Raw genomic sequence first — 14,640 nt, 5'->3', positions numbered from 1 at the left:
GGCAAATTTGAGGAATGAGTGGCACTGAAAATTAGTGGAATGGAGGAGCCGCTGTGGTCTCTCAGGGTCGTCATTTCAACTTTTTCCGGGGAAGGGGGAAAAAATTTTCCAGGGGGGGGGGGGGCAAAGTACATGTACTCAATGTATGTATGTATATACAGTCGAATCCCATTTCAACGGATACCGTTATAGCGAAAATCTCGTTTTAACGAACGGCTTTCTAATCCCTCTAATAAGTATACATAGGAACAATGTAAACAATCTCAAATTCCTTTATAACGTAATTTCGTTATAACGAAGTGTTTTCTACGGTTTCTTGGAGTTCGTTAAAACGGGATTCAACTGTATATATATATATATATATACCATTTTTAGTGTATTTTCAAAAGCCAGGGGGGGGGGACGCTCCCCTTAAATGACGGGCCTGACTGTGGTGGTCGAGTGGTCATAGTGACGAACCCCACAGTCACCACAGTGTTTCGGCTGAAGTTGGTTTCCCGTGATTCTCGTAACTTCGACGCGCAAATGCGAGCCAATATCGCCGTGAAAATGTCTCGTCAAATTTCAACCAGATCTCATTTTTTATGAGGCCCCGGGCCGGCCATGCCTTAAAACGGCACTGATCAGCACATCGAACTTCGGCCAGAGATCTCCGGCCACTTCGCGAATCGGTACAATCGTCATCGTGTTATTCAATCATTACACTTCACTCATGGTTGGAAACATTGATGGCAGCACACTACACGTAACAAGCATTACACAGAAACAAACTTCACGTTGGGTTCACAACCCGTACATGCACATTCCGGCATGTACAAATACGATAGAAATTCCATAGTTGACTCGGCCAATGTACGAAATTCGGGCTTTCGCCGGCCCTTATAAGTCGATCCCTATATATGTATCACTAAGATATCGATATTCAGATTCCTTTGATCGTTAGGGTTGCCATAGCTAACCATAATTATTATGATCAGCTATGGCTGATTATAAATGGCCACAATTATCACAAAAAAATACGCCAACGCGGCGATGACCCCGATAGGATCATCGGCGGGAAATCCCAGTGAAAGCCCGAATTTCGGACATTGGCCGAGTCATCTGGGCTGGCCACTTCACGAAGAGGTCAACTTTGGGCTTTGACGGCAACATATATATGTTACTGCCAAAGCCCGAAATTGGCCGATTCGCGACGGAGCCGGCCAGTTCGCGAAGTGGCCGGCCCCGTCGTGAATTGTTCGCACTTCGGGCTTTAGCTTATAACAGATATATACGTTGCCCCCGCCCTCCTGGAAAAAGTTGAAATGACAGGCCTGAGAGAGAGAGAGATCGCTAATTGTTTGAATCATCTGTGAATGCATCGCGAACTGTTTGAGTGATCCGGAACTACGCCGTGGGTAATTTGAAAAATGTGAAACCCTACGTGTAACTTGAATGATGTGAAACTGCACCACGGGCAGCTTAAGTGCCTTGTAACTGTGTTACGGGTTGCTCAAGTGAATTGTAAACATATCGCGGGTCACTTGAATGATCTGGGAATGTGCCGTCGGCCACTTGAATGATATATAAATCATCAAGTGGCTTCCAGAGGATATCCCCTCTGGAACATGTTCCACTTAGTTAATTTAAAAAAAAAAAAATTGTTTGAGGTCGCGGGCCACATCAGATGAATTTGAGGGCCACGTTTGGCCCGCGGACCATGGTTTGAGCATGTATGGGTTTTAAAAGTTAAAAAAAAAACACCAAATATATAAGAAAAATTCGAATTTAAACGGGGTTTTTGGCGACATTTGGGAACAGACAACCGTTATTTGGCACATTTCGATCATTCATTCACTCGCCAAATGAAAAATTTCGTCACGATTCGGGTGCAATTTAACTCAATTCGGATCCAAAAAGAAGAACAAAATCCCGATTTTTCCCTATAAAAAATATAGCGGAAATTCGGGTCACGTGATCCGTTTTTTTTTCCCGGACACCCATTTCAAGATGACATAAAAATACGGGACGGGATCGTATATTGTGGTTTTCCATCAGGAAATTTAACGGGATTCCCTTTCGAGATTCAATAAAAGAGAAGAGATGGGGCGGCCATTGTAGTTATTGATTCAATTTCATTTGAGGATTCCCATTCGGATGTCCGATGACTCACTCACTCATGAGTTAGTATAAATAAAAAGAGCAAAAAAAAAATGAAATGGTGGGGCGCCCTACCCCGCTTTTGATGCTGCTTACATCATCGCCAAGTAATAGATATAAGGACGTCATCCTTAAAAATTCGTCCTTGAATGAGTCGTCGTCTTCATTCAATGAGTCTTCTTCTCCTTCGTCTTCTCAGAGTCGGCCATTTCCTGCTTACGTCCAAGTTTAATACATTATGATGACTCGCCTTCGTCTATTTTATTACGAGTCGTATTGTCACCCATTGAGGTCCCGGTGGTCAGCACAAGAAGTGATTCTCAACTGGTGGGGGCAAGAGGGAGCCCTGAATTACAGGGGTCCTTGACTTCTCAAGTTGAGATCGTGTTCATTTCTTATACAGGGTGATTGTGAATTCGTGGGATAATTTTTAAGAGATGATATAAGGCACCTAAACAAGCATTTTTTGATCGTAGAATGTGCGGTCCAATCGCAATAGCAAAGGGTTTACGGAAATTTCGCCTCCGACATTTCGCTCCCGACGTTTCGCCCCTGACATTTCGCTCCGGACATTTCGTCTGCCCAAACCGTATGAATGACGAAGTGAAAAGGTAACCGTATGTGACCGCTTGAGAGACCAAGTGAGTGTGCGAGTTACTGTATAGTGAGTGACTGGGTGAGTGAGGTTGATAACTAATACGGTAACTTGATCACTAATACGTTATTTGACTTGGTCATTCATACGGTCACTCACTTGGACCACTAATACGTTCATTACAGTTGGCCCCCTCTCGATAGGAGGCTCAAAAGTAGAGAGCAATGTAGGCATGTGTAGTGCTTTCAATGACTTTTTCGCGTCGGTTTTTAATGGAGATAATGATATTCGATATACGGGTGTTGCATGGGGTAATAAAACGCTCAACGATATTCAAGTGGAAGACGTGGAGGTCCTAAATCTTCTAAGAAATGTATGTGCAAGCAAAGCACCAGGACCAGATGATATCTATCCCAGGGTTCTCAGGGAAGGTGCTAATGAATTGTTGGGGCCAGTCGCACAGATATACAGGAGTAGTGTTGCTGAGGGTATCGTCCCGAGAGATTGGAAACTGGCTAACGTTGTTCCGATATTTAAGAAGGGTAGTAGAGAAGTGGTGTCTAATTATCGTCCAGTGAGTTTGACGAGCTCCCTCTCGAAAATTTTGGAAATTATCATCAAAAGGCAGTTTGTGAAGTGGATAGACGAGAATAATGTATTGTCGGATAATCAGCATGGGTTCAGGAAGGGGAAGTCATGTGTAACTAACCTCCTTTGCTTCTATGATTACGTGACTAAGGCTTTGGGTAAGAGCAAAAATGTCGACGTTGTTTACCTTGATTTCCAGAAGGCATTCGATCGGGTCCAACATGGCAAACTCTTGAAGCGTTTACACGAGATTGGAATAGGGGGCAACTTGCTGAATTGGATAGAATCGTGGTTAAGAGACAGGTCGCAACGAGTTATGGTGAACGGGGAATTCTCTGGTTGGACAGACGTCACAAGTGGAGTTCCTCAGGGAAGTGTCCTTGGCCCCATACTTTTTTCACTTTTTATCGATAAACTCGATCAGGGTATCGATGGAATTACTAGCAAATTCGCAGATGATGTGAAGCTAATGAGGGTAATCGGGAATGAAAGCGATAGGGAGTTGCTCCAGACCAACTTAAACAAGATTGCAGCATGGGCAAATGAATGGAGCATGACGTTTAGCGTAGATAAGTGCATGGTCGCTCATTTTGGTTCGAACAACCCACGGTTCTCTTACGAGTTGAATGGTGTCACTATCCCGGATGCAACTAGAGTCACCGATTTGGGAATTCTCATTGACGAGCGACTTAAGTTTTCTGAACATTGTTCAGCGGTTGTCAAAAAATCGAATAGAATGCTTGGTCTCATTTTCAAAAAGGTCTCTTCGCGTTCTCCTAAAGTCATTCTTCCGCTTTTTCGAGGCTTAGTTCGTCCTGGACTGGAGTATGCTGTAAGGTTTTGGAGACCATACCTACAGAGGGACATAGACTTGGTTGAAGGGGTGCAGAGAAGAGCTACGCGTGTCCTTATTGGCACACAGGGCTTGAGTTATGAAGAAAGACTTCATTTTTTGAATATGTTTACATTGGATGAACGCAGGTGTCGAGGAGATATGATCGAAGTGTTCAAAATTTTCAATGGGATGGATAGGATGGACCATGAACTTTTAGTACACCGCCAATCGACTGCTTTTACAAGGGGACACCAGTATCGATTGGTGAGGGACAATGCAAGGTTATGGTGTCGCAGGGAATTTTTCTCCAATAGGGTTGTTAATAAATGGAATAGCTTACCCCCGGAGGTAGTAAATTGTAACACAATTGACACGTTTAAAAAGAAATACGATAAACATGTTGGGGTAAATCGAGAAGCTATCCATTCTTAGACAACCATAAGTATTCTTTATGGGCATTGTATAATATTTTATCATGTGTATATATTGTTTGTAATTTGTGTTAATTGCATTTTTAATTGGGTTGCTGTATTTTTGAAACATATGACAACCATATTTTTATGGGCATCTTTTTATCAGCCGCCTCGTTGGGCATTTTGCCTGTTGTGGCGTTGTATTTGTATTTGTATTTGTATTTGTATTAACTTAATCACTGATACGGTCATCAACTTAATCACTAATACGGTCACTAACTTAATAATGTCATGACTCACTTGATCACTCATACAGTCAGACACTTGGACACTCGTTCGGTCACCAGTTTCATCACTCATACGGCCACTCGGTTATTCATATGGTCATTCATTCAACCATACCGTCACTCACTCTCACTTATTCATACGGTCACTCACTTGGTCATTCATATGGTCACGCACTTGGTCATTCATATGGTCACGCTCTTGATCATTCATACGGCCACTCACTTGGTTATTCATATGGTCATATGGTCATCCTTTTAACCATACCGTCACTCTCTCACTTACTCATATGGCCACTCACTTGGTAACTCATACGGTCATTGACTTGATTACTAATACGGTCACTCACGTGATCATTCATATGGTCACTCACTTGGTTATTCATATGGTCATGCTCTTGGTCACTTCTACGGTCACTCATTTACTCAGATGGTCACTTATACCGCTCTTGGTAACTCATACCGTCACTCAATTACTCATACACTCAATCACACAATCACTTGGTCACTCACTCATAGCCACTCAACCAATTACTTGGTCACTCACTCATAGCCACTCAACCAATTACTTGGTCACTCACTCATATAGTCAATCCCTTACTCACATGGTCACTCATACAGTCAATCCCTTACTCACATGGTCACTCATACAGTCAATCCCTTACTCACATGGTCACTCATACAGTCAATCCCTTACTCACATGGTCACTCATACAGTCAATCCCTTACTCACATGGTCACTCACTCGATCACTCATACGGTCAGGGCAGGCACAATGTTGTCAGCGGTGAAATTTCCTGGATGAAACGTACCAGGGGCAAAATGTCGGAGGCGAAATTTTCGGATCCCATAGCAAAGGCGGTAGAGGGTGTTTTTGGAGAGAGTGCACAACAAGCACTTCACCATAAACAAATATCATATTATTCTGACGGATTTGCTGCAATAAGTTCACTCAACCATTCGAGGGTGCAGGGTATTGTAATGTGATAGGCCATCTCTTGGTTCAACCTGGGCGACGCAACTTCTAATACTTGATCATTGTTTGGAGGCAGCGTAACGTTGATGGCCCTTACGCGAATAAAAAACAAACTCCAATCCAATCCAATATAGAATAGTTGTTAGCACGTATTGCAGCAAATCCGTCGGAAAAATATGATATTTGTTTTTGGTGAAATGCTATTACGCATACTCTCTAAAAACGCCCTCTACCGGATTTGTTTTATCGCGATTCCACCGCACATTACAAAGAGTGGATACTACTAGCAACCGTTCAATAAACACACAAGTGATTCGTTATGGAAAAACTAAACGCGGAAAAGTGTTTTCCATTTTGGGATCGCGGACGAATATTAAGGAAGTTATAACGTTTTGAAGTCTTGTGACGTGTCGGTTTTCTAACGGTTAGTTACGCTCCTAACACCCCCCAACGGAAATTTTTTTCCCTATGCAGTGGCAGTGCCGTCTTAACGCATGGGCCCACCCGGGCAACTACGTACAATCTCCGCTTGGTTATCCTTCGTATGAACAGCGTTTCTTTCTATATGTCGCCATCTGTGGGGGGGGGGGGGCTAACGTCGGAAGAGCTATTAGCTGAGCTAGGAGGCTGTCCATTCAGCATTCATACACATGCTCTAAAGAAAGAAAATGTCTGTAGCTCAATGGTTAGAGCACTACTTCACCAAACACCAACTCTGGCCATATCGCTATATTGCAATTTACTGCCATTAGTGAGATGGGTTGGAAGTGAAGGTGCTGTCTATCGGTGGGCCGCCTCGAGTTCGCGTTTTGGGAAAATATCTTATCTATATCCTCCCTTGGGTTCGAACCCGGGATTCTGACAACAACCTTCACGATGGCAGACGAGCATCTTACCACCATGCCACTCGGGCACAATGGTTAGAGCACTCGCCCGGATGGTGAAAGATTGGTGGTTCGTTCCCCCACAAGAATGTGAATTTTCTTTCCGAAAACTACATCTCAATCTCCGCTTGGTTATCCAGGCTTTCGTACGATGTTAACCTTGTTACAACGCGTTACCTTCACCCCCCCCCCCCACTATATTGGCAATTTTATCCCCAGATTTGTAAAGCGTTAGCCAAACAAGATCTATTGGAAAAATTGTTTTCCTAAAATGAACACTTTTTGAAAAAAAATTGTGGTAATTTCCCTTCTCCCCCCCCCCCCATTGTTAATTGAAATTTTTTTGAGGAAAAGGACAAGGGAAAAACTGGTTTGCCCAGCTTTGATTACGCCCAGGGCTGTGGCATTGCTATCAGCTCAAAAACGCCAAGTTATACGCCTGGTGCACGTTCGGTGAATTTGGCAGGATTCGAAAGTGACGTCATCAATTTTCAATTCTCTATAACTCCATAATTATTGGTCAAATCAAAAGAAAAAAATTGAAAGCACTTTTCTATATTAGTTTTCCACAAGGAAACACTCGTGCAATTATTGGGCGGTCGATAGTATCCTTGTTTAGTTGTCATATACAGTATCACCTCTCAAAGTTTTTCCAATGAATTTAGAATAACCCTGTACAGTGATTTCGGTGCCGTGACATCAGCGGGGAGTGGCGTGAAGGGTGAAAATCCGAAATGAAGCAAAAATTCTCTCAACCTGTGGTACATGCACCCCTGACGCAGTGTCCGAAAGTGAGCGTCACGCAGAGAATACTCATGTTCACCAGCATAGTGATGAGAAGGAATGACTATCACCAGCTATACATTTCCACAATTATTGCTACCATGAGAGCGTCGTACTCTCCAACCGTTAAGTCAAGGGAGCCGCAGGTGAATGATCGGCAAGTCGAAGGAGCCACGTGGGCCAAAAGTTTGAGACCAGAACCATTACCCAAGAAAAGCGGTTCCCAATCGGAAGTGCCTGGACCCTTAAGTGTCCACGGCCTTTTTATTGGGGGTTACGGCCCATTTATTGAATGACTTTTGACGGCGTCGAAACGGCGTGGGTCAAAATCTCTTGCGTCCAAGAAGTCGCGTCTAAACGTTCTGTTCCGCTGATTTCCTCCTGTGAGCATTACATGGGAGTGAATAAGCCTCCATCCCCTCCACCTACGCTTTTCAACGCATCAGAAATTTTCAAAGGCATCTTACGCATTTCCGATGGGGGCTACTTGAAGAATGAGAGGTTCCGAAACCTCTTCGGAGATTTGTTTTCCAACCAGTGTGCCACGGCATTTTAATGTTAAAGTCTTTATCATGCCCTCTGCCCTTCACGAGTGTCGTTCTGGGATCCTTGACGAGGTTTCAGGGGATCCGCAAGCCATGGGCGGAGATACGGGAGGGCGCGGGAGGCATTGCCCCCCCCCCCAGCGTCAAAGGTGGAGTCGACTGATCTAATGTATATATGTATATACGACTTGGCATCATCATCATCATCATCGTGCCCCCCCCCTAAGACTTCCAGGTATATCCCCGCCTATGCTGCAAGCTCCGATTAGAACACACACACACGCACAATCAACTCATTATTTTTATATTGCTATTACACTGATTATTTTGTGGAATTGTTTATGTGGCTTTCATATTAGTCACAAAGGATCCATAGAGCACAATAAGCATTGCCGCCCTTTCCAGACGCGGGTCCCGGTGGGAAAATTATAGCGGGCCTTCCCTTAGCCCAATTTTTTTCTTCTGTGAGAGAGGGTGGGGGGGAATCGAAAATATTCAGAAAACAAAAATCATGAACATTCAAAATAAATGTAAGAAATAATTTCAGAACTGATGATAATTTTCAGAATCCCAGAATCTTCAGAATTTATTAAATGAACACTTCAAGACAATGGTGGAAATTCAGAATTTACGAAAGAAATAATTCCAAAATCATTTCTTCCTAGATAAAAATGCATATTTCCAGAATTATTGCTTTCTACATGTAAATGCATATTTCCAGAATTATTGCTTTCTACATGTAAATGCCAATTTCCAGAATTGATAAAAATTCAGAATTTATGAAAGTATATAGTTGTTACTAGCGTAAATGTGGAGCCCCCCTCCCCGTTCCCAAAACGCGGGACCCGGTGCAGACACACCTGCCGAAAAACCCCCTAAGGGCGGTTGTGACAAGAAGTTAAGACAATGCCTCTGGTATTGTTGGAAGTGAATGGCAATTGGCGTGTACCAGCTGAATATCTGGCTAACTTCAAAGCTGTAGGGTTCACTGCTGTGCCACCCGGGAGGAGGAGGGGCATGGCCCCCCACATCCTGGAGCGGGGCCCTAGGCTGGGATCTTTTGTGGGGCACCCGGGTCAGACTTTTCACGGGCCCTTCTGTAGTTAATTTATAGCGTGAAAAAGCGAAAAATGATGAGAACTGTTCCGGGTCCCATGCCCCCACATCCAGAAGTAGGACCCTAGACTCGGATCTTTCGCAGGTCCCCTGGTCAGACTTCTCACGGGCCCTTCTATAGTTCATGTATAGCCTGAAAAAGCAAAAAATTATGAGAATTGTCCCGGTTAGAGCCCTGTCAGCCCCCTCTTTGTGGGGCCATGAGGAGGGGGTATTAACAGCCAGGATACATACACCAATCTTTCTACATCAAATTAGGGAGGTAATCCGTCCACCACGAGACGAAGTATAGCCCGTCTTTAGAATTGACCTACTGGTAAATGACACTTCCTCGTGAGAACTTGTGGGACGAACCATCAAGCGACACAAGTCCTAGCCAATTACCGTGTCCTTCGGTCATTATGACAAATGGGATCCAAAATCAAGGACACGGTCGTTGTTTTTATTTTTTCCAGCTAATTAAGTGTAATGGATGATAAGTCTGTAACTTTCCACCCGACTAGAGCCGGGACACTTTCCGAATAGAGAGCTCTATAAGGCATACGTGCTGATATCATGGCCCACGCGGGCCCAAAATGTGGTTCTCAAATTCATCTGATGTGCCCCGCGACCTTAATTTTGCGAAAATGAACTAAGCGGCACATTTACAGATCACTTAAGTGACCCGCGGCATAATTGGAAAGCATTTAAGCTGACCTCAATGTAGTTCCACATCACTTTTGTTGCCCTCGGCACAGTTCCAGATCACTCAAGTAGCCCGCGTCATATTTTCAGATCATTTAACTGATCTGCGACACGTTTGCAGATCACCTTAATGACCTACAGTGCTGTTCTAGATCACTCAAGGAGCCAGCGACACGTTTTTAAACTAATGAAGTGGCTGGCACTCTCCTAAAGATTGATCACCCTTGACATCTCCCCCCCCCCCCAGGGCCCCTTAGGCTGAATCTTTCTTGGGCTCCAGGTCAGATTTTTCAGGGGAAATTCCCTATAAAGGGAATTTATATTATATAAAATAACTTCCCCGAGCCCTGTCCCACCCTCATTGGGGCCCATGCCTACAAGATATCATCCAACCCCGGAGAGAAAAATGGATGAGACTGAATTCTCCGGAATTAAAGGAGAGAGAGAGATACTCTCTCTCCTCCACGGGCCATAAATTCAAGTTTGAGTCATCAAATGTCCACCAGTCGTGACTCTCAGCCTCTGTTCCCGGACAGTATGACTCACGTAATGTCGTTTGTTGTTGTTGTCCGTCCAGACTTTCCGGCGAGACCGTCATATTGACCACGTTGACGTCACTATTAATGGTGTTCTTCACATGTGAGTGAGAGCCTGAAACTTATCCATTTAGAGAGTTAGTAAAGTGGACTTGTTTCAGTTCGGCGCCTTCTCACACGAGCCAAGATCTCTCTCTCTCTCTCTCCTTCTACGAGCCGTTTCAGGGCACGAATTGGGAGCAAATTAAGGCCCGAATTTAGGTCGAGGAGTTTCGGGTCGTTTTTTTTTTTTGTTTTCTCCCAATGGGAACGGGAATAGAAAAAAGAAAAACAGGATAGCCAGTCCGGCGTCGGGAAAAATGGATCGTTGAACTCTTGTGATTTGACTACATTTGTATTTCTGTCTCGTAGGCAGTGCCGTCTTAACAGCACCATTTGCCTCCGGGCAAAATGGTATTCTGAGATTCTGGGGGTCTTTATTTCGCTAAAAGTGCATGCTTATAAATTTCTATGTTTTCTTTCGAAAATCATTGCGTCAAATGCTCATTTGGCGGTTCCTTTATGTCCCTTATACGCTTGAAGCCCCCTGGCCTAGTGGACCCACACGTTAACACGGTACCGCTCGTAGTTTTTTGTTTCGGGTCACCGGAGAATCTTTCTTAGGGCGGTATTCACCGACATGGTTTAAACCATAGTCTCCTAAACTTTTTCTTCGATCGCCCCCTTAATCAGAAATTTTTTCCTCTCATCGCCCCCAACTGAAGTAAACCCATAGGATCCTTTGTTAAATCAGTAGGTTCTATCGCCCCCTTGGACCATTCCATCGCCCACCAGGGGGCGATATTGTCCACTTTGGGAAACACTGGTTTAAACCATAGTCACAATTTTTTGCTAAGAGATCCACATGGATTGGTTAAATTCAGGTATTCAGGTTTTTAACCAATCCGGGTTGATGTCTTATCCGAAAATTGTGACTACAGTTTAAACCATGTCGGTGAATACGGCCCTCAGACACCTCCTCCACCCCGAACAAAGGTGGATTTATGGTTTTTGGTGCTCGTGGGCTGCACGAATGCCGTCGCCCTTCTCCCATTCCAGTCTGATTTTCTTGGCAACTCATTCCTCGAATTCGCTTCTCTATACTACATCCCCGCTTGGCTCCCACCCTCTGAATGCTCATCTTAGTCACTCTTTTGGTCAAGCCTATGCTTGCTAAAGGGTTTGGGCACTCACGCGTTTGAACACACTCTAGCTCACTCGTTTGATCGAGTCACTGACATGGTCCCTTGCTCTATAGATCACTCCCAGCTCACACATTCTCCCATGTTCACACATTCTCTAGAAGATCACTCCCATGCTCACACATTCTCTAGAAGATCACTCCCATGCTCACACATTCTCGAGATGATCACTCCCATGCTCACACATTCTCTAGAAGATCATCTTTTCGTCACCAACTCTCTAGGTCACTGCACTCGCTCCAGGTCGCTCTTTTAGTCACTGTCACGTGTTTACATACTCCCTTGTTCACTCACATGCTTTCAACTCTCTAGATTACTCGTTTCGTCACTCACCGACCTAGTCCCTCGCTCTCTAGGCAGAGGCGGATTTATGGGTTTTCAGCCCTCCTCTCATTCCACTCTTTTCCTCTAATTTTCTTGATCACTCATTCCTCAAATTTGTCGCTTCTCTGAACTTGCCCAGCTAAACCCTCTTGCACACTAGTCACCCCCCCCCCCTTTAAATATGGCAATTCCTTCGAGCCAGGGTTTGGGAAAACGTGATTGTCTAATATCTTCAAAGATTCCAGACGACTTCGTAATAAATATACTTTTGCTTTTTACGATAGCAGTCATATTTCTTACCCACACCGTCCTGTGTTTTATCGCCACCTAGTGTTTTTATTCTTATTGCGACGAACATGGGGGCCCCATCAAAGTAAAAGGGGGGAATGGGGCCTGGCTTTCATCTCAATCCCCAAATTTGTCCGTTTTATGTGGGTCATATAATTCCGGATTTGAATGACGTCTTCTTGTTTGCGATGGATTGCTGAGCATGGAGTCATCTATGGTCGGTCTGACGCAGGGTTCTGTTTTGACTGTAACTTAACTGCAGGATATTATTGCCTTCCTATGAAGGTTAGTTGGCGCGATTGTCGATTGACACCATTGGCAATCAACTTGTCATTGCTTTTTTCTTTTTTGCTTATATATGTTCTAAACAGGGTTGGCAGGTTTTTGGCGCATGGCAATTTTTGATAGGTTTAAACTAAAACCCCTGCCGAAAACAGTCAAAAACCTTAAATGTTGATTTCAATGTAAAAATTCCCGTTGAAAATATACATATTTATTGCATGTAATGTTTAAAGTCACTGTTATACCAAGAGAATAAATACTTAATATGATTTTAAAATAATTTTCTGCTCTCTACAGGAATTATTTTGGACAGTGTGTGTATTTTTTCATGTAAAATATACAATTTGAATTATGCATAACATTAAAAGCTGACGGAAAGGCTATGAAGCTACATTTGATGTTCCTCGATTCAAAATGAGATAATTCTCGATCTTCAAAAATAACTGCTTAGCAATTATCTCCGTGCGGAGGATTTTCCGTACGTTTGATCCACGGCACGGGCGAATCCGGGTTTACGGAAAATTCACCGACAACAATTCACCGCCATGCAATTCACCGCTAGGAAAATTCACCGCCGGAAAATTCACAGCTAAGAAAATTCACCGACAACAGTTCGATGAGAGTCAGAAAGCGAGGGAGTGAGGGATTGAGTTACTGAGTTATAGTGAGCGAGAGAGGGAGCGATTGAGTGAGTGAGTAATTGAGTGAGCGAGCGAGCTACTGAGTGAGTGAGTGACCGAGCTACTGAATCCGTGAATGAGTGAGCTACTGAGTGGATGAGTGATCTAGTAAGTGAGTGAGTGAGCTACTGAGTGGATGAGTGATCTAGTAAGTAAGTGAGTGAGTGAGCTACTGAGTAGATGAGTGACCCAGTGAGTGAGTGAGCTACTGAGTGGATGAGTGACTCAGTGAGTAAGTGAGTGAGTGAGCTACTGAGTGGATGAGTGACCCAGTGAATAAGTGAGTGAGTGACCTAGTCAGTGATCCTAAAGATATGGCGGAAAGTTTTAATAATGACTTTATTAGAAGAAATATTGAGATGATACGTAAGAGAGAAATTACAAATTGCTGTTGCACAAGAGAATATATTCAATGATTCCATTAACTCTATGTTTCCCTCAGAATCTTCCAACGAAACGTTAAAAGGAATAATAACAGAGAATTAAAAGATAATAAAGTAAGCGGATACGCGATGAATTAATGCTTCCTAAAATGCTTAAAATCATGTCCTGTTATCACTTTGATATTATAAAAAACATTGTTGATCATCAGTAAGCAACGGATGATTTTTTCATGATGAACTAGCTGTTACCAGCGACTTCATTGGTGTGGATTCTGCAATCTCACATTTACTCAGCAATGATTCCCCTTATACCACCCCATGATCCCCATGGGTGATGAACTTTCAGAAATCCCGTGTCTTAGTGCTTATCTACATCTATATATTGTATGTAAAATAACGTGTCCTGACTGATTCGTCATCGCCGAGCCAAAACCGCTGAAGCTATAAACATGCCATTAGGTCGATGTTGTAATGTAGACAATATAACATAGAACAATCAGATTTTTTTAATCATTTGTGACACCATTAGGTTAAAACTAACTAATTCACTCACTCCCTCACTCACTAGGTCAGTCGCTCAATCACTTAATCACTCCCTCACTCACTAGGTCACTCGCTCAATCACTTAATCACTCCCTCACTCACTAGGTCACTCGCTCAATCACTTAATCACTCACTCACTCTCACATACTCACTAGATCACTCACTCACATACTCACTAGGTCACTCACTCACACACACACACATACTCACTAGTTCACGCACTCACTCACATACTCTCACTAGGTTACTCACTCACATACTCTCACTAGGTTACTCACTCACATACTCTCACTAGGTTACTCACTCACATACTCTCACTAGGTTACTCACTCACATACTCTCACTAGGTTACTCACTCACATACTCTCACTAGGTTACTCACTCACATACTCTCACTAGGTTACTCACTCACACATACTCGCCAGGTCACTCACTCACTCATTCAATTACTAGGTCACTTACTCTCATATTCAGTAGGTCACTCACTCACACACACACATACTCACTAGGTTACTCACTCT

Source organism: Pholcus phalangioides, unplaced genomic scaffold (assembly GCF_987345545.1).
Source record: "Pholcus phalangioides strain wild (caught in Gottingen) unplaced genomic scaffold, Ppha-v1.0 ptg000016l_1, whole genome shotgun sequence".
Classification (NCBI taxonomy): domain Eukaryota; kingdom Metazoa; phylum Arthropoda; class Arachnida; order Araneae; family Pholcidae; genus Pholcus; species Pholcus phalangioides.
Note: the sequence above shows the minus strand (reverse complement) of the source record.